The sequence below is a fragment of the Brachycentrus maculatus genome, unplaced genomic scaffold (genome assembly GCF_059751285.1).
Source record: "Brachycentrus maculatus isolate JH-2025_06_01 unplaced genomic scaffold, ASM5975128v1 h1tg000172l, whole genome shotgun sequence".
NCBI lineage: Eukaryota > Metazoa > Arthropoda > Insecta > Trichoptera > Brachycentridae > Brachycentrus > Brachycentrus maculatus.
The window spans coordinates 2,575,001-2,597,453 of NW_028280925.1; the positions used below are offsets into that span (position 1 = coordinate 2,575,001).

General features: G+C 30.3%; 1 protein-coding gene across 1 annotated transcript in view; it reads right to left on the reverse strand.

Moving 5' to 3' along the window:
• The window catches only part of Epac (Exchange protein directly activated by cAMP), a 178,026-nt gene extending 156,739 nt beyond the window's left edge, over nt 1-21,287 (reverse strand). Inside the window, exon 1 of the mRNA XM_088261989.1 lies at nt 21,202-21,287. The gene's annotated coding sequence lies outside the window, so the exon portion shown is untranslated. The remainder of the gene's footprint in view (nt 1-21,201) is intronic.
• Between the last annotated feature and the right edge of the window lie 1,166 nt (nt 21,288-22,453).

A 22,453-nucleotide genomic window follows, 5' to 3' on the forward strand; every position in this document is an offset into this window, starting at 1 on the left:
GGAATCACTCAAAAATACTTTTTTGTCAGAACTACTTTCCAGTGCGAACTAAATGTCTCTAGAAAATTCACTGTGTTTTCTATATTTAGTAAAAAACACCTTATTAGTCAGAACTACATTCCAATGCGAATAAAATGTGTCAAGAATATTAATAATTAATCCCTTACCGCACCCCAATGGTGCATAGGACACTGCTTCTTGTAAACGCAGTGTTATCTCGATCGATTACACATGAAGGAAAGGTGATCAGCCCTCCACTCCAGGTACCAGTCCAGTGTAATATTGAATAAATATTAGAGTGAAAAAATCACTTACATTTATTAAGCCCCCCTGGGAATCGAACCCGGGACCTCCAGAACGGTAGGCGAGCATGCTGACCATTACACTACGGTGGCGGACAAAAATATAGAGAATATTAACTATGTTTTTATATTTCGTGGGAATCACTCAAAAATACTTTTTCGTCAGAACTACTTTCCAGTGCGAATTAAATGTCTCTAGAAAATTTACGTCCCCAACTTTCGGATAATAATAACACGATTAACAAAGTTATTCGCAAAACTTTTGGGATCATAAAAAGTCTCACAAGAAACTTGTGCGAAACATTATTTCACCAAAATTGGTAACTTCATTACGCGGGGATAAAATAAAATAACGCTTCGTCCGGGATCGGCTCTCGGGAGCGAGCTATGAATAATTCAAGTCATTCTCATACAACACAAGACATTTGGATACATTCCATTCGTTTGATTTGTGATTTTACAACAAAAAAAGATTTTTTGATGAAGTTAAGAAAAGATTAAACCGAAAAAAAAACATTAAGATGCAGATGTGTGTTTAAATACCATATAAATAAATAAATAAAGACACGCCTTTGCAGTGTAATGGGTAGCATGCTCGGCTGCCGTTCTGGAGATCCCGGGTTCAATCCCCAGGGGAGGGCGGGTTAAATAAATACAAGTGATTTATTCACTCTAATATTTATTAAATATTATAATACCTTGGACTAGTCCCTGAAGCAGAGGAATGATCACCCTTCCTTCATGTAAGTAACGATCAAGATAACACTGCGTCAATACGATGCAGTGCCCTAAGCACATTGGGGTGCGGATAAGGGTTTGAAGAAGAAGAATATTCAAATATATACTTATGATGTCAGCACAGCAAGTTAAATTATGTCTGTACTTTTTAAACATAGATCAAGAAAAATGTGGAAGTCTTGGCATTTACAGGACTAACGACCTAGTTAGTCCTGTAAATGCCAAGACTTACAGGATTAGTTTAGTAGACCTAAAGGCTAGTTTAAGTGATAACTTTGACGTGGTGAAACCACGTTTATCCTTCCAGCCTGGCAAAAATAATCAATCCTCAATCGTTTTAATTAATTAGTCTTAGGTACATTTTTCTTTGCGCGCAAATATGTTTTATGGGTCCGACCTTTTCTGAATTACCTGTCGTAAAGAAACTAAAATGTATTAAAAGGTTTGAATCATAAAAACTGTCGCCATAAAGATATTTGCCGGTGGTTCTTTATTATTTTAAAAGCATTTTTTTATGATATAGCGCAAATAAAATCAAAATTTGCTAATTGAAATGTCTAGACGTTAAAAATTTTGGGGGTGGATACAAGTGCACCGTCAGCCAATGAGAAATTGTTTCGAGGGCGTGATCTACAAGGAAAGAAACCCAATATAACGGGAAGAAATCAGTTTGGAGGGATGAGTGGGATCAAGCAATTGGAAGGATCAGTTGGAAGGGATCCATCGGATAAGAGAAGACCGACCAGTCGGACTGGTCGGAATAGTCAGTTGGGAGGAATCAGTTGGAAGGAGCAGTTGGAAGGAGCAGTCGGGGGAAATCAGAGTGGGATCAAGCAATTGGAAGGATCAGTTGGAAGGGATCCATCGGATAAGAGAAGACCGACCAGTCGGACTGGTCGGAATAGTCAGTTGGGAGGAATCAGTTGGAAGGAGCAGTTGGAAGGAAAAGTCGGGAGAAATCAGTTGGAGGGAGCAGTTGGAAGGAACAGTCGGGAGAAATCAGTTGGAAGGAGCAGTTGGGATGAGCAGTTGAAGGAGTCGCTCCACGCAGAGGCGAAGAAGCATACCTACACCAGGTTTTAAGCCTTAAGTAAGGAAAAGAGCGGGAGCTCTACACAGAGAGAAAGAAGAGAGAAAAAAAGGGAGTTACTCATCCGGAGTATCCCACGCAGAAAACGCTGCGGGAAAAGCAAACCCACCCCGGGTTATAAGCCTTAAATTAAGAGCTGAAGCTTTACTAGGAGAAGAAGAAGAGAAGAAACGAGAATCGCTCTACACAGAGAAGAAGAAGAGAAGAAACAAGAATCATCGCACGGCGGCCCGTCATAAGAAGAACCTCATCCCAGCATCCCACGGCGCAGCTTTTTCATAAAGGATCACGGCCATCCCAGCATCACGGCGCATCTTTTCCACCAAAGGATAGAATAAGTGTAATTTAAGATAGAGTTAATTAATTTTAAGCTAATTTAAGATAGCAATTTAAGATTGGTTTAAGTTGAAGTGGCTTTCGTATAATTTTGATATTTTTAATTAAATTAATTTAAATATATTTTTTGTGTTGAATTTTCATTCATCTCCCTACCCCCCCTTCTAATATTCCCAAGGTATATCAGCTTGATAAGGTGGGCAACGTCAACTTTATAAACATAGAAGTAGCACGTGTCATATGATTTCAATAGAGGCATCTGATAACATCTGATATTTGAGTATTGCGGTTGTCAATCATGGATAGAGTGGTGAATGTTACATGTGTATGTAGTGATCGCTTGAACCAGCCCATGACGGGTCGTAAGCCCTGTCATTACCCAAACATTGCCCTGTAGAGGGTAAATATTAAGTTAAGAATATGCCGCTTTTGCTGGGATATAGTACATTTTCTGGGCATTCCGAAAACATGCACAACTAAAAATTGACGATTTTTGATTTATGACGTTCTTGATATATATATATATATATATATATATATATATATATATATATATATATATATATATATATATATATATAAATATATATATTTATATATATATATATATATATATATATATATATATATATATATATATATTTACATATATATATATATATATATATATATATATATATATATATATATATATATATATATATATATATATATATATATATACAGTATCTACTCAATGAATTAGGGCCACCCATTATTTTTTTGAATACTCTGAAATCTTTTGGATTATTATATTTATTTTACATAAATACTTTAAGTTTTCTATTGACATCTAATATCATGTATATTACCTTCAATAATATGTAAAATATACCTGGATTATTTAAGCCTTTACAAAATTTAAAACCCTTTTTCTGAGAAAGGTCCCTAATTAGCACAGGTAGACAGATAGTTGAAAGTTCAAAAATTAGTCCTATCTTATTTATTAGTGAAGTTTCTTGAGTTCTGGTTGTTGTTTTGTTCAGAGAGGTTATATAGTTATCGTGTCTTGTGAAAAAAACTTAATTTTTAATTTTAGTTCATAAAGTATAATTTTTTTTGTAAACACAAGTGTTTTTTTTGAAAAAGACAAAATGGGAAAAAGTAAAGACATTTCTGAGGAAAAAAAGTCTAGTGTTATAGTGCTACTGAAATTAGGAATACTATCTAATAGAGAAATTTCAAAAAAAGAAAACGTTTCTCATCAAACAGTGGACAGAATTTCAAAATCAATAAAAAATCAGTCACCCGCCTCCAGCAATCGGCGAAAGAACTGTCGTAAGATTAGAAAATCAACACCGAGGACTGATCGAAAAATCGTTCAAAGTGCGTTAAAAAACCGTAGTGCATCAGTTAAAACATTAAAAATAAAATTGGAAGAAGAGGGTATAAATATATCGGTATCAACACTGAGGCGACGTCTTTACGAAGTAAATCTGAAATGCAGGCGCCCTGTAAAAGTACCAAAATTGACACCACGAATGAAAGCGGATAGATTAAAATGGGCCAGGCTACATCGAAATTACTCGGTAGATGATTGGAAAAAGGTATTTATTTAAATTGAATTTTCAACATATCATTTTAGTAAATAAACTTATATATTTGAATTAAACTTAAATTTTCATTATTTTTCAGGTCATCTTTAGTGATGAGTGCCGGTTAGAAGCCGTGACAGAGAGCCGTCGATTCGTCAGGAGAGCACCAATGGAACGTTACAATGAGGCCTGTGTGGTAAAAGTTATCAAACACCCCCCTGCAACAATGATATGGTCATGTATTATTAACAATTTACCTGGGCCGTTGTTTTTCGTGGAAGGAACAATGAACCAAAATTCCTATAAGCAGGTCCTCGAACGAATTTTATTGCCCTTCTACCATACACTCGACCCAACAGAAGGTCCATACACCTTCATGCAGGATGGGGCACCTTGCCACCGGGCTAAATCAATAATAAAAATTTTGTCTAACAAAAATCTGCCTTTGCTCCCCTGGCCTGGAAATTCTCCGGACCTTAATCCTATAGAAAACGTATGGAGCATGTTAAAAAATAAGGTTTACTCATTTCCAAATCCGACAGTAGACTGTCAAAAAAAAAATATTCAAAAAAATTGGTCAGAAGACGAAGAAATAAAAAACATAATAAAACAGTGCATTTTAAGTATGCCAAAAAGAATTGAGGCAGTTATTTCTGCCAAAGGTGGAAATACTAAATACTAACTATATTTATATGAAAATATATGCATAATTTAAGCGTAATAAAGTGTTCATGTGTAAATAAAATTCAATGTTGTTTTATTTAAGGTTTTCTCTGAGTTATTCCTGTTTGAATTGAGAAATTGCGTGAAATTCTGCGTGGCCCTAATTCATTGAGTAGATACTGTATATATTTATATATATATATATATATATATATATATATATATATATATATATATATATATATATATATATATATATATATTTATATATATTTATATATATATATATATATATATATATATATATATATATATATATATATATATATATATATATATATATATATATATATATATATATTTATCCACTAATTAATAAGATTACTTTAGTTAATATCAGAATAAAAAATATCCATAACTAAAAAGTCTGATATGATACATTTTTGTTGCTTTCATTTTTTAATTCAGCTATGCACAGTACATATAGATCAGGTATTTTCATGCCAGTTGCAAAATAAAAGTTGTAAATTGTTGGCCAGTGTTATTAGCGATATTTACCAAGTAAACTTAAAATTTACAATGATATTAAGAATATTGTTTTTTAATTTTAAATTTTACTTGGCTAAACTCAAAGTATCTTATACTTCCTGTTTAGTTACTTTATGGTAATATCTGCCCATTTTATTGGATTTGGACTTACTAAATAAATACCACTCTTTCTTAAAATCTATTGTGACACGGGTTTCGATGCATTGCCTATCATTTTCAAACATTTGAAAATCTCACAAAAGATTTTGAGAAATAGTGGCATTTATCAAGTGAGTAATATTTCTTGTATTTTTTAAACTCTCTCTAGACAAATTCGAGGTATCTAATCCTTGTTATAAAAAAATCCTGAGTGAAAAAAGTTATTTTTTAAATTGTGTACAGCATATACGAGTGCATCAATGAGAATAATTTAATTATTTATAAATTTTACAATATTCTATTCTTCTGAGTGACATCTCAAATGATTCCTATGAAACGTGAATAATATTTTCACCACGTAGTGCTCCTTCAAATGACAGTTAATCTAGTTTCCAACTCAGAGAGAGATTGATAGGGGTAGGACGAAAACCGCCCCAGGCTTTCAAATAAATTGCCTGAATTCCCTTAAATGGTTTATTAAATTTAATAGTAAACTATTAAAAATATCTTATCTTGGTCCTCATTTCTATATAATTTGTAATTTAATGAATAAATAATAAATAATTTAAAAAGCTTTAACGAAAGTTGCTATTAAAAGTTGTCTATTAAATTGCCGTAGTAAATTACTTTCGCGATTACTTCTAAATCTAAAATTTTTGGTTTGATTTTGAAAGTTATTTTTAGGCTTTTTTTTCAATTATTTTGATAAAACTAAAAGGTGTATATTTGTTTTAAAATTTTATTTTACAACGCAATATAAGTAAATATTTATTTTTCATTAAAAAAATTAATTGTACAAAAAAAAACGAAAGTGAATATTTTTTTTTAATAAACTACAATTATTTTAATTTTCATATTTATTCATAATGCACGGGATAAACATCAAAACGCTGGAATTAAAAAATTATAGTTTTAATAGAAATACGATAATGAAATTCGATATGTACAAATAGCAGCAGTTTTCATGCTTCTTAAAAATAATGAATGTATACAAAATACCATTTTAAATAATTATTATCATAAAATTTATAAAAATGTGTCATCATACACAATGCAGGGTGACACAAAATGAATCACCCTATCGGAAAATGTTATAATTATTGCAAATGGCGTCGTACGTCAATCATATTTGACATTTGTAAACAAGAAGACAGGTGTAGTTTCCAAACAGATTCAGGGTGGCGCAAAATAAATCATACAATTTTGATTTTGAATAATTTTTTTACTAAATAGTAAAAAATAATTTAAAGTGATGATAATCTTTTTTTTGACCTTAACAATTATTATTTAACAAGTTAAATTATTTAACAAGTAAAATAAATTATATCAAGTGGCTGCCGCCAGTATTGATACATATTTGTACCCGTTTTATCAATATGTTTATTTACTGCAGCTTTCTAGTTCACAAATCGCTCACTCCTTTCAAGAACGTCATAAATCAAAAATCGTCAATTTTCAGTTGTGCATGTTTTTGGAATGCCCAGAATATGTACTATATGCCAGCAAAAGAGGCATATTTTTTATTTAATATTTACCCGCTACTGGGCAGAAAATGTTGTTTTTGCATTTTGAAGAAAATGTATTGTTTAATTATTTTTTTAAATATATTAAATATTTTTCTAATGGAGAAAAAACCTACAGGTTTTACCTAAAAAGATCTGTTGCACAGTAAAAAGTTCAATAATAGGATTGATATCTATTTTTAATATACTGTGCTATATTTTAAAACATTAAAAACGTTCTCCTGAAATATCGAGTTTTTTGATTTATGACGTTCTTGAAAGGAGTGAGCGAAATGTCAAATATGATTGACGTACGAAGTCATTTGCAAAAATTATAACATCGTCCGTCAGGGTGGTTAATTTTGTGTCAAATCTGTACATTTGGAATTTTTTAACATTTGATACCGCTCAAATAGAAATTAAATAATTTTACTAATTTAGAAACTGATTCATTGGATCAATTGTCCAGATACTTGTGTCTACATTATGTGTCTATAGACAATGTATGTTTACAGAGTAATATACATAATTTAGTGGTTATATCCTTTTCCACAGTATAAACATTGAACGGAGTTAAAATATATTATTTAGATCCATATTAGTACATGAAAGAGAATCGCTGAATCCACAATTTGGTTTATATGGGCAACTTTTCTGAAAGCTAGCTCTCAGTTGGATAAGTAAGAATTGTCGTTTAATTTCGACATATTGGTCGGCTTTATTTGTGTTTTAAAACATTATTCAGTATGCTTTTAGGTAACATAAATATAAAGTTTTATTAAGTTTGTATTAATTTTATTTGATTTCGAAACAAGTAAAATGTTGCCGTCAGTGATGACTATTTATTCTTTATTTATTTAGTATAAATATGATGATTTAAATACAAAAAACCATGTGTTAAATCACTTTCATGAGTTCATCAATGCAAATACGACTTTTTTCGAGAAAATCTGTGGTTTTTGAAACTAATCGTGTTTAAATTTCGAAAATCAAAAAAAAGTTCTCTTATCAAATTGTTTGTAGTTGTATTTGTAGCTATTTATTCCGTAAAACCTGATCTGAAAATAAATCTGGTTATTTACGTGGCTTACGACCTGTCAAAGGCTGATTTAAGTGATCACTTCATACACGTGCAACATTCACTATTTCACCTAGCTATTTCAAAAAGCTGATAGTTATGATGTACATATCGTAGTCATACAGGAGAAAGTGACCAAGGGCATTTTTTACAAAAACGTGATCATTGACTATTTGATATCTTACTAGCTTAATATTGCCATGAAAAACATCCCAAAGGATTTTAAACTTGGAGGTATAATAAATTGACTTGTTAAAAGTGACTAACTGGATTGATGTTTATTTTCTTGCCGAGCAAAAGTGACTTAAATGGTCCTCCTGAACATTTTACGTTTTGTTGGTTGCTCACTTTTTTCTGTACGACTACGATATATTTGTTATAATTTGAAAACATTTTTTTTGAACGTTTCAGTAAACCTTATCTTCAAAAATAAATTAATTAAAAATAATTTTATTTTATTTTTTATTTTTTGGTGAAACACCCAAAATTGGGTGATACATGCCATACTAGGTTTTTTAGTTAAACAATTTTTTTTAATGATTTTACCTGGGGTTACACGTTTTTGCCATACTTTTTTACATGTTTAATGACCGCACTATTAATATTTTTGGAGTAAATTGATAAAAGTTGTTGGACATTCAGCGGCAAGGACAAACCCTCCGACCGAATGTCCTGAATGAACTCAATGTTAGGGAGTAAGGGGCAGTATTGAAAATAATTATACCAGGTACAAAATCATAATTTACAAAGTTTCTTCCATATTTTCCCAAGGGGGTAATCAGATAATATCTCCTTTTCTTTGAAATCTATTTTCTTGCATAGTTAATCAAAAAATTTAAGAACCGATAGAAACAAAACATTTTTTTTTACAAATCTGTATAAATATAAATATAAAGGTTTGTTTATTCAAAATTATAAATCTGCTAAGATTTTTAACCGATTGCTTTGAAATTTGGACATGTGGCATACAATTTTTATATTTAAAAAAAATGCAACAGTTTATACAGATTTTGTTGAGAAAAAATATTTTTAACCGCAATGGCAGCGCTATATGTTGAACGTAACAGCATCACAAGCAAAACTAAACATTTCTCAAAGCAGACAGCTAATTGATAGCTCCTTCACTTAGTATTTCGATTATTAAATAACTTGTGCAAATTAAAAACAAAAGCGCTAATGAAGCTTTTCAGAACAATATGGAAAATAAAACCACTTTGTTCATATTTTTCATTCCTTAAGAATTAAAATTAAACACACTTTAATTAGTAAAATAATTGATTTTCGTCCGAGTGGCTAGAGTAAGGAATGATCTCCAATGGCCTTTAAAAATGCCTGAAACATTACAATGTATCAACCTAAAATAAAACTACGATATAAATATATCAAATAATGCTTCTTTTTTCAATAAAAACTTTAAAATGGTATTTTTACTTTAAAAAGTTTATAAAATGTGTCACAAAGTATCTGCGAAAAAAATTTAAGAAATTAAAATTTATCCATAGCTAGTTCACAACATTTTGAGTGTGTCCAAATACTTGTTTACAAAATCTGGATTATCTCCAAAAATAATAAATAGTTGGCGATAATCCAGATTTTGTGAACAAGTATTTGGATACACTCAAAAAGTTGTGAATAAATTACCTGGTAAAATTATAAGCTTAAATAGTAAAAATGAAAATTGTGCTTTCTGGCATTTCTCAGGTGTGTGATTATAATCCAGGATTCGGACCTCACATACCAATATAAGAGTTTATGCTCAATAAAAAGCTTCTTTTCATCTCACCAAAAAATGTCTCTAGTGAAGTTCTAGTGATTCAAGAAAAATGTTTCAAAATTGGTTCGTATATATAGGACATCCAAGAATTTGAGTAGTGCGGTTGTCAATAATGGGTAGAATTGGTGAATGTTACACGTGTGTAAAGGGATCACTTAAACCAACCTATGTAGTATACCAGTTTGTGGATATCAAATTATTTAAACAGTACTTAGTCATGATATAAATAATTACTTTGCGATTTTTTTTCTTCTCAGTACCTATCTAGAAACACACATAGATTAAGAAATCGATTACGTTTTATTTTTATTTAAATCAGTGCTCTGCGATTGTTCAGAAACCATGATTTTCATAATTATTAGTCGATTTTTGAAAACTAAGTACCTACTTAGAATGATATGAACATTTTTGTTGTTTCAGCTTAAATTTTATATTATTTATGAATATTTCACCTTTACTAGGGCAAAAAGTAAAATCTTCAAATGATAATAAAGTCATAAAAATACCAAGAAGCGGAAGAGGTGAGCTTTCAATCAAATTTGTGTTGGGGTAACCTCTTTAAATATCTCTATCAAAGCTTAGAATGAAATCGTCATCAAATTAAAGTACAAAGACTTTTAAAAAATCTAAAAATACGTTTAAACATGCTTGAAATAGAAAATGTTTTTGCGGAAGCCATAAATGCTGAAAGAAGAAAACACAAGTATATTCGAACTTTTAAAATACAGAACGAAAGGAACTTTCCTTGAAATCGTGTAACTTCACTGTACCGGTACTGTGTTGTGTTCAGGACATTTTTATTATGAAAGTTTTGAAAGGCAAGGACATTCTGTACCTCTGCTGCTGTGTCGGAGCAATTATGGGTCTCGTCCTGCATTTACTTAAAAGGAATTACGGTCCTCTTTCACGTTTTCGAATTCAAATAACTTTTGCTCTATACTTTGAGATTCTGAAAATTATTCTTTAGGATTAAAGACGAATAAAATATTCATTTTCTACTCCGTGTATTGCACGGCTCTCGGAATTATGCAAATATTAGATTAACTAAGAAAGGAATATTCATTTAATCATACTTTTACGTGAAAAAGGAAATAAATAAATGAAAGATTTACAATTTGACATCTTAAGATAGATGAAGAAGAATATGGAAGAAGTCTGGGCATTTACAAGGCTTGTGACCTGTCATATACTCGTTAAGTGATCACTTTACACACGTGTAGACCCAGACATCCATATTCTTCTTCATCTATGTTGAGGTGTCAAAATGTAAAAATTACTCCTAAGTGAGAAAACTCAAAATTGTAAAAACGGATTTGGATACACAAATTAGCTAGAAAAATCATCACTCTCATTGGGAGAGTGATGATTTTTGTTATTTAATTAAGAAAAAACAACAGTTTGAACGATTTTTCCAGTTTAACTATAAAATAAATTACAATGTATTTGATATGAAATACTATTCAAATACCTTTTCTTCTTAATTTAACCCTTATTTGCATCCATAGCGCACTGCATCGTATTGACGCAGTGTTATCATTATCATTACTTATATGAAAGCAATTTGATGACTCCTGCGGTTTTGGTAACAGTCCAGGGAAAAATAAAATAATTTTGTTATCAAATAGAAGTTTTATTTTAATTTTTGAAGTTGCATTACACTTAAATTTCATTTTACTTTTAAGAATTCTAAAAAGTCTATCGACCGATTTTTCCCTTATATTTAATACCCCTGATTTAAAAAAAATCGTGATAATAATCAAATATAAAAAAAATCCAACGACGCTGAAAGAAAATCACCTATAGTGGAGAATTAAAATTTATTAATCAGGGTGAGCAAAGTTCAAAATTTTCAATTTTTATCAATGGAAAAACAGAGCGTTTTTATTGATATTTTTAAAAAAATCTAGCATCAAATGACTTCATTCATTCAGGTTTCATGATTCTAACAATGCATATTTTGTCTTTAAATGATAATGTAATTTTTTTTCCATTCAAATAGTATAGGACGGCTTATTTGCCTGTGTGGAACGCACGCCATTGGTTAGGAGTAAAATCATGAAACGATTGAGGATGAATACGAAATATACAATATAACGAATTCGCGTTTTTATTTCCAGTAAACAAAATAAAAAATATAAAAAATTATTTCAATTTTCATTTGAAAAGTTTCAGACTGTTCTGTTTTTCCAATTTTACGTGCCGAGGAAAATTCACTTCTTTAAATCTCTAGAATATAAATAAATTAATAAACATTCGTCATTTTTCATCATTTCAATGAATCTTTTTTTAATATCATTCGAAGTTTTATTTTTTTACTTTTCAAATATTATTTACGTTAAATTTAATAACAAGATAATCACCCTTAAACATCTAAATTTTGCTTTTCATAGATCTAATAATTAAATGGTAAAATAATATATTCAACAAATGTACACCATATTACAGATGTATAAATAATTATAACTCAGGACATTAGAGACAAATCAAGAGTTCATGCATTCGTGGAAGCCTGAGTGTCAAAGACATCAATAGTAAGGTAGAGGAAAGGCAATCGAGATGGTATAGGAACATAGGATGTAGAGAACCTGTTCATATTGTAAACCAGACGATCGCCATGGATCTCCCTCGCAAGTCATCTAGAGGAAAACCAAAAAATTAATGGATGCTGCAGAAAGATAACATGAGTCGAAGGCATGGCTTAGGTGACGTTGTGACCTACAATCTGATAACGAAGAGAGCTGACCCCAACAGTCTATAGAGACTATACGTTGGGATGGAGCCAAGAAGAAGAATAAGCAATATCACTAGTGTCACAGTTCGTGTATGCAACTCCATGTGCTCTAACAATTACTGATATTCTCATTTTTAACTATTTTATTCAATTTATCGATCAAAACCTAAAATCTGGTGGTGTCAAAAGTCTACGTAACTGGAGGGGTGTGTGACTAGATGTTTAATCGTGAAGGAAGCTATGAGTATATGTTAAGACAGGCGAGAAGGGCGTTCCATACTCTCTGCCTACCTCTTTAGCGAAACGGCAGTAGCATGAGGAGTAATAGCAGTGGTAACGATTTACTTGTATTATATAGCTGTGCTTGATGCAGTTTCCTATATACCATTGTTTACAAGTAAGAAACCAAGACGACGGTATTTTTTCTTTACCCAGAGAAGTAAGAAAATTTATGTAATTATAATCATATTTCAATATACATGTTACAAATTTATATTTAAAAAAATATATATTATTTGTATATCAACATAAATCGCCGTTTTACAGTTCAAATTGTTTATTATCATTTCCTCAATCATATCGCTTAAGAGAATTGCTTGGAAACATTTTTTAAAAACCAAACAAACGTTTTTAATAGTACAATGTCATTTTAATATCTTTCAGGCTTTACTGTATTATTAGTAAGTAATTTATGCATTAAAATGTTACGGTTGACCATTGTAAGAAAAGCTCATAAAATTTAATAATTTATAAATGTTATAAAGCTAGTATACGATTATAAATGTCATTTTAATATATTTAAGACTTTATTGTAATAGCTGTTAGTGTTTTATGCTTTGAAATGTTACGATTCGTCATTGCAAAAAGGTTGAAGTAATTTTAAATATAATATGTATAATATATAAAGGTTTTAAGACGAGTAGGTACAATCTTTAAAGCTTTATTGTATATTCTTTTGGGTGTTGGTTTATGATTGCATTGGTGCATTAACTAACTTACCATCAAGCCGCTTCCCAGCAGGGGTAGGCAAAGATTATAGACCGTCACACCACTCTGTCTTTGTAAAAATTCTTCGCCTCTTCCACATTCATGCATCTCCTCATTTACACCCGACGATAATTTTGACTCCTGACCCGGCCGCTTTCAAGTATTTGACATACCTGATTGTGCCAAGTTTTCCTTGTTCTTCCTCTGCTTCTTTTTCCAACTACATTCGCCTCATAAATTTGTTTTACCGTTCTTTCCTCACTCATACGTTACACATGTCCAAACCATTTCAACACACCTTTCTTAATTTTATCGATAATGTTTATCTCAGCCTTGCATTCTTTCCTTATTTCACCATTCGAACATCTATCAAACATGGTTTTGCCGCACATTCGTTTGGGGGATCGCTTTTCAAATGTATTTATTATAAAATCAACAATTCGAATCTAGCTCCGAAAGCTTGAATATCTTTAGTATGGATGATTCTAGAAAAATCCATTCCGCTATTCGAGTGATTTTCTCTTTACAAGTTATTGGATATTCGATAACACTGAGAGCGATGATGTGCACACATTTTAACACGGGCAAGTACTCAACTGTTACCTGTGTTAACTTGGAATTCAAATAAGAATCCAATTTCATCATAAAGAATCGGAGCTTCTTCAGCACTCAGCGAAATAAGTCTACGACGGTGGTACAATTCAGTCTTTACCCAGAACTATGCAAATGCAATTTTATTTTATTTTACTTACGGTCGTAGCTAATAAAAACAAATTATTTTATAAAGTTTAAATATATAGTAAAACTTATTTAGTTAGGATGGATGATTAAACGTAGTTGGGGTAATTATAATAAACACAGTCAATAAACGAAATGTAAAGTTAAAACAGTAAATCATTAAGACAAATTACATGTCTAGGTTTTTCATACAAACATATTATAATATGGTGTACCGACACATAGTTACATTTCGAATGTTGTATTCTTTATCATAGTAATAATAAAAAATAAAGAATCAATTTGGTTTGATTATTTTGAAATAAATTGCATTTTCGATTCATTAGTTAGTATTATCATGTCAGTAGTACCTACATATTTCCTATGGACAAATGAATGAACGTTACACCAACCTAGATTTAAACAATACATGTATTTCAGGGGTTTCGAACCAATATATATATATATATATATATATATATATATATATATATATATATATATATATATATATATATATATATATATATATATATATATATATCATCATCATCTTCTAAAGGCAGCGCCTTGTTGTGTCAGCCACTTGTCTCTGTCAGTCGCCATCCTCTTGAGCTGCGAATAGGAGGAGAAGTCCATGAGCCGCTTCAAATCCTGGAAGTATGAAGTTCTTGGGCGGCCTCTTGTTCGTTTTCCCAATATTCTTCCTTCGAAGATGTTGCTAAGAAAGGTGCTATGTCTAATTGAGTGCCCTATTAGCTTGGCCTTCCTCTTCAAAATATGATTTATAAGCTCTCTTCTTTCTTTTACGTCCTGCAACACCTTTTCGTTGGACTTCCTTACGACCCATGATGTTTTGATCATCTTCCTCCAAACCCACATCTCAAATGCTTCAAGTCGGTCTTTTTCGTACTTTTGGATGGTCCAGGTTTCACACCCATACAACAAAACACTCCAAACAAAAGCCTTTATGAATCCTTTTCTTACTTCAATTTTTAAATTTTCAATATATATATATATATATATATATATATATATATATATATATATATATATATATATATATATATATATATATATATATATATATATATATATATATATATATATATATATATATATATATATATATATATATATATATATATATATATATATATATATATATATATATATATATATATATATATACATATATATACTATATGCACACACACACACATAAGTTATCGAGAATAATGTTCAATTGCAGCTTGAATTCTCCTATTTTGGAATTTATTTTAAAAAAAGTTATTTGTAAATAAAATGTATTTTGGTTTCATTTGAGTGCAGACAGCAAAAATAACAATAAATGGGGTTGGAGGCCTTTCTTCAAAAAGAAAACCTTTCGACATCAAGGGATACGTTTCGTCAAAGCAAAATCGATCGCTTATTTTTTCCTCTTTCCCCTCTAGTAGCTTGAGTGTTCTTTGATGTGATTGAATAACTAAAAAATATTTATTTAATAATATATTTTAAAAGCCGTTAATGATGACATGAATAAATTAAAATTATGGTTCGACTCAAATATTTTGTCCTTGAATAGCGATAAAACATACTATGTATCATTCTCAATAAATCGTAGTGACCTTCCGTCAGATTTTAATATTACAATACACAAAAATGAAAATGACATTAACCATGATACTTTATGCACACAAACATGTACAAAAATAAAACAAGTAAATGAAATAAAATACCTTGGTGTGATAATAGATGAAAATATGAAGTAGAAACCACAAGTAAATCTTCTTATAAAGAGAGAAAACTTATATATGTATTTGTCAGACTCAGAAATATACTATCTCTAAAGACTATTAAAACTATTTACTTTGCCTTGATACAATCAATTTTACATTATGGAATTATTGGATGGGGAGGATCCTATAAAACTACCATAAATCCTCTATTAATAACACAAAAATGTGCAAAAATTATCTTAAAAAAGCCTAGGATCTATCCATCAAACTTGATTTTCCTAGAATTTAGCGCACCTACTGTAGAATCGATTTTTAAAAGAGCATGAATTTTACAAATATTTAAAGAAAGGGAAACATTATTGACACATAATTTTAGAAATACAAGATCACAAAATAACTTAAAGACCCCAAAATATAATACTAGTGCAGCCACTATTGCAAAACCACTATTCTTTTATAGGAACAAAACATTTTAATAAACTACCTGCAAGAATAAAAAATATAATCAATTTAAAATCTTTCAAAAATGATTTACAAAAACATATAAGGCAAACTCCCGTTTGATTACCATTTATTATTTCTTATTTCTACTTATTTATATGTACAAACCCTGTAAGCGAACTCCCTCTCTAAACACGAGCAATCTGCTCTCTTAGTGAGGTAGCACGTAAAAAAATGTAACTATGTTGATTATTTTGCCATACAATGTATCTTTGATTAAAAAAAAAAAATTAAAAAAAATAATAATAATACGATAAAAATCTGAACTTTTATTAGATTTCAACTTTCGAAAGTAAATTACATAAATATAAACCGTTAAATCATGATTTCACAAAACGATTTTTTTACTAACAATATTACATATATATTTACGGTATTTTAACTGAGATAAAACAAATATAAAAATCAAAGATATATTTCGTCTCCAGAATGCTCAGAAACATTTTTTTTTTAATGGAAGTTGCGTCCATTCCGGGGATAATAACTTAGTATTCGGCTAGCTCAAGTGATTACTTTATAAACTTGTGTAACGTTAATCATTCTGCTTTTCATCAAACATCCATATGGTATCAACTTCGTATGATATCAAAACATAACACATACATCATGATGTACATATATGTTATATTGACATGTCAATACGTTAATTTTTTATCTATCGTATAAAGCTAAAGTCGAATGAGGTATTGATTTAATCGTCCCGGATTTTAAAAATATATGTTTTATTATTATGTGTGTGTGTGTGTGTTTTTTTTAATACTACAATACAACACTCTCCATATCATCATTTCAATCAATAAAATAAAATACAATTTAGTAGACCCTAAAGATAAGTGTTTGATTTTAAAATTTAAAATATAAATTAAAATGGAGTTCTACAAATGAAATGCCAATTCTATAAATATGTGCACACATATGTGTGTGTATTATATTTATTCAAATAATATATTGCAGGCACCTCAGTGGTTGGAGCGCTACGTGTAGCGCAGTCAAGGGATAACTGGAGAAGAGTCATTGCTTCTGCAAGGGTCACAACCCTCAGCAATGAGGAATAAGACGGGGAAGAAGAAGAAGAAGAAGATTAAGTTTTATCAGAATAAACATAAATTTAAAAAATTAATCATTTATATGGTAGTTCTTCGTTTTTCTTTATTTATTTGGAGGTAGTTTGTCATGCTCTAGGCATCAGGCATAGTTTTGCTCTATGACATACACACACGTCAGGTACACTTTCGTTTAAGATCGCGCGTCACGTGCCAACACTTTTCCTGATCCTAGGGTGGCTACCCACCCGCTACCACTATGCGCAGGGAATATTGTCTACACGAAAGCGTTCAGTACTTATTCGTGACTAAGTTTTCTCTTACATACTCTATATTTTTCTTTACGAATCGGGTGAATTTAAATATGCCTAACCTAGGTGTGTAATATGTAAGTATGTATTCGCATCTATGGTGTGGTGGTTAGGTTGGGTTTGAATTTTATAATGCCTATACTAGATGTGTAATATGTGAGTATACGCCTCCAAAGTGTGATTTTGTTGTTCCGTATTTGATTCTCAGGACGGTCAAAATAAATATTAGTGATTTTTCACTACAATATTAATTTAATATTGTTCTGGACATGTACCTGAAGCGCAGGGCTTATCACCTTTCCTTCCCATATATAACGATAAAGATAACACTGTTATCTGAAATAAGAAGGTGTGTAATGTACGTACAAAACCTGATACGCAATCTGAAATATTCCAATACAAATGCTATGCGAGACCGGTTTTGTTTTATTGCGAATTAATTAAACTTTCTCCAAGTTACATAAATTATAATTAAGAAAAGCGAAGGCTTGAATACGTCCATTTAGTTTTATCGACACAGTTTTTTTGCGTCCTCACTAGGCTAGATACTGTTGAAATTATAACATATAAAAAACAGCTTAGCTATAAAAAAAATATATCTAAAAATCCATAACATCACTAAGCATCCTCGAAAGCGTAATATATAATAATTGATGGTGTGATATTTTTCTTTTTCAAATCTCATTCCAAATAAATTAATTTATAAATTCAAAGTCTTCTTCCTTTAAGCAATATTCCTCCTCCATTCCTTTTTTGTGGAATATAATTTACTAACAGCATTCAGATCAACTTTTAGATATTGGTTTTTTTAAAGTTCTTATATAGTACTCGTACATGGCATAAGGTACAGAAAACAAGAAAACTATTGAGATGATTGCTTGATGACACTCTTTAGATGACATTGCATAAAATATGGTGTTTTGGAAATTTGCGAGACATAATTCCTATTTTCGCGGATTTAATCTTTTACTGCATTATAGAAAACATTATTTATACACACACACATATATATATATATATATATATATATATATATATATATATATATATATATATATATATATATATATATATATATATATGTGTGTGTGTTCCTGTTCGTTTAAAAGCGCTTGAACACAAATAAAGCCAGGCGCTTTAAAAGCGGTATTTATAATTTCACCCTTACGAAAAGTTCAAAGTATATTTTAAGAAAATTCCTACGATATTTCCGTACATTTGATATAGTGGCTTTGTATTTAATTAAGGCTTTGAACAATAATCAAAGTTGTTTTTAACTATTTTAGGGTGGGTGATTTACCAATTAATATTTAAAATTGTGGAGTGCTTTTTCTTACAGACAGCTAAAAACGATTCCATTCAGTAAAGTGTTTGTAATTTTTGAGAGTATAAATAGCAAAATTATAATTATCCACTTGAAAGAATATTTTTGATCCCAAAATAAGAACTGTGTTCTGAAAAAAGTTAATTTGGTTCAAATTTTTTAATATAATATAACTTTGATTATCTAAATAAATGCTGTCAAAATAAAAATAACAGAGACAAAGAAACAACTGACATGAAAATACGGTTTGAAATTTGAACTTAGTTATTAAAATACATAAATTAAGTTAGTTGTCAGCTATCATATATATCCCTGATGACTTTAAGAAATTATTCATTGTATCGCTTTGTATCACAATGATGTATTTCCATTAACAATGATTGTTCATTGTTGATGCTAAGAAAAAAGTATTTATAAATCTTATCATAAAATGACAGATAGTTTATAAAAATTATCGTAAAATTATATAGAAACATCAAACAAGTGTTGATACTTTTTTTCAAATCCGAATCATTAAAAAAACATTCATTCCTATTCAAATTGAGTACCTACAGCATTCCAGTTTTCGATTTAAAAGATTATTATTAAATCATGAAACGCGAAGGATTTGATGTAATCGTAAGAAAAATCATTTTAAATACCTCAATCGCAACGGAGTTTTCTTTTATTATATATCTTGGAAGTCGGAAAAAGAATTCCACTCGGTTTATTCAAATTGAGAAAAAGAAATTGAATACACAGCATCTTTTAAAGAGGAAAATATTTCTTTATGGAGCATAAAAATAAACGTAAGCGTGTTTACATTTGCAGAATTGGTTTTTCTAAGCTGAAAGCTTATCAATTTTAAGAGAACATTAGCGGTATTAAATTTATCGCCGAAATATACTTCAAAGCTTGCTTAAGCACCAACTCAAGCTAATCTCGGCCTGAAAGAATTTATATTGATGTTTTTATTTTCATAACTTTGAAAAACAGTCTGATTCGAGTGCTATGAAAATGGAATCAAGTTTTGTTTGTGTAAGTGTACTGTATTTTTTGTTATCAATTCTCTGAATTTACGATAATGCGTTAAAGTATACTTTTATATAATATAAACATAAATGTATGACGTGATAATCATGCGCTAGCAAAAATTGTTTACGTACCGCAATACTTAAATTTAAGCATTTATTAACATATATTGTATATATAACACATATTGAAGTTTTTTGTGTATTTGACAGGATTTTTATCATTTATATTCGAAGTTTGTTAAGCCGACGTCTATTATGTCGAGGTACACAGATATTTCCACTTTCATATTTTTTCGAAATCCAATTCTTTTTTTTTAAAAAAGGGAAAAATGTATATGGTTGTTTTATCATATATTTTATAATATGAAACGCAAATCAATAAAAATTTTCATTACAAAAGTTCAATTTGATTTGATTTCATTTTTACATAATTATTTCTCTTTTTTAATGTATGGTATTACACTCATTGATTAACACATTGTTGTCGGCGGTTTTTTCATCAACCCAACATTAATTAGTATATTAAGGTTTGTATACTAATCACAAGTAACCGCAAACCCAATTCCGATCTTTAATACCAAAAGTAAGCAAATAGAACGCTTATAGGCGTCTCCCGCTCTCTACCAACAGTATGTATGTAGTATGTAAAACACACTTTTAAGCGTTTACCGCAAACAATGTGTCAATATGAATTATTACATTAGTAATAAATAGCCTCCGTAGTGTAATGGTCAGCATGCTCGCCTACCGTTCTGGAGGTCCCGGGTTCGATTCCCAGGAGGGTTTAATAAATATAAGTGATTTTTTCACTCTAATATTTATTCAATATTACACTAGACTGGTACCTGAAGTGGAGGGCTGATCACCTTTCCTTCATGTGTAATCGATCGAGATAACACTGTGTTTATATGAAGCAGTGCCCTATGCACCATTGGGGTGCAGTAAGGGATTTATTTTTATTATTAATGAATAGCAACGACAAAATCACGATATGTTTATTCTCTATTTGAGTTGATATTTTCGATTTCTGGAAAATAATGGACGCTGATTTTGAACTCAAACTGATTTTTATTAAAATTAAAATATCTTACCTTAGTGTCGGCATCAGGCTGTTGTATTCTCACATCGAGCGAGCCCCCCAGAACCGCATACCAGTACTTCCCTTGGTCTCCCTGGCGGAATACTGCAAAGATAAACCGTATTATAAAATATTACCCTAAAAATATTCACATGAATCATTCTTTAATTTCATCCAGGTATCCTTTTTGTTATGCTCCCCAATATCGAAGTTTGACGACATGTCATTTAAAATGCAAAGTTTATCGTACACATTACACATGTGCTATTGATGCAAGTAAAAAATATAATAAATATTTTATGTACTCCATAGATAAAAGCTTTGACGAAATATGACTTAATAATTCATCAATAAAAAGTACAATATTCACTTTTTATACATCATTATAAATTATAAAGATATTCTGTACCGTATTATTTTTTGACATCTCATCAAAGATGAAGAAGAATATGGAAGTCTGGGCATTTACGGGGCTGACGACCGTCATCTGCTGGTTTAAGTGATCACTTTACACACGTGTAACATTCACCAATTCTACCCATTATTGACAACCACACTACTCAAATTCTTGAAAGTTCTATATATGAACCAATTTAGAAACCTTGTTCATGAATCACCAGAAAAAAAAATATATATAAAAATAGCTCCTGTAATTGGAGATAATCCAGATTTTGTGAACAAGTATTTGGACACACTCAAAATGTTGTAAATAAATTATCTGGTCAAATTATAAGCTTAAATAATAAAAATGAAAATGGTATTTTCTGGCGTTTCTCATGTGTGTGATTATAATCCAGGATTCAGACCTCACACACTAATTAAAGAGTTTCTGCTTAGTAAAAAAAAGCTTCTTTACATCTCACCAATAGATGTCTCTAGTGAAGTTCTAGTGATTCAAGAACAAGGTTTCTAAATTGGTTCATATATATATAACTTCCAAGAATTTGAGTAGTGTGGTTGTCAATAATGGGTAGAATTGGTGAATGTTACACGTGTGTAAAGTGATCACTTAAACCAGCCGATGACGGTCGTCAGCCCCGTAAATGTCCAGACTTCCATATTCTTCTTCATTTTTGATGAGATGTCAAAACAATAATATGAAAATAACTCAGGTAATTGGAGATAATCCAGATTTTGTGAACAAGTATTTGGACACACTCAAAATGTTGTATATAATAAATAATTTATGTACTCCATGGATAAAAGCTTTTACGAAATATGACTTAATAATTCATCAGTAAAAAGTACAATATTCACTTTTTTAT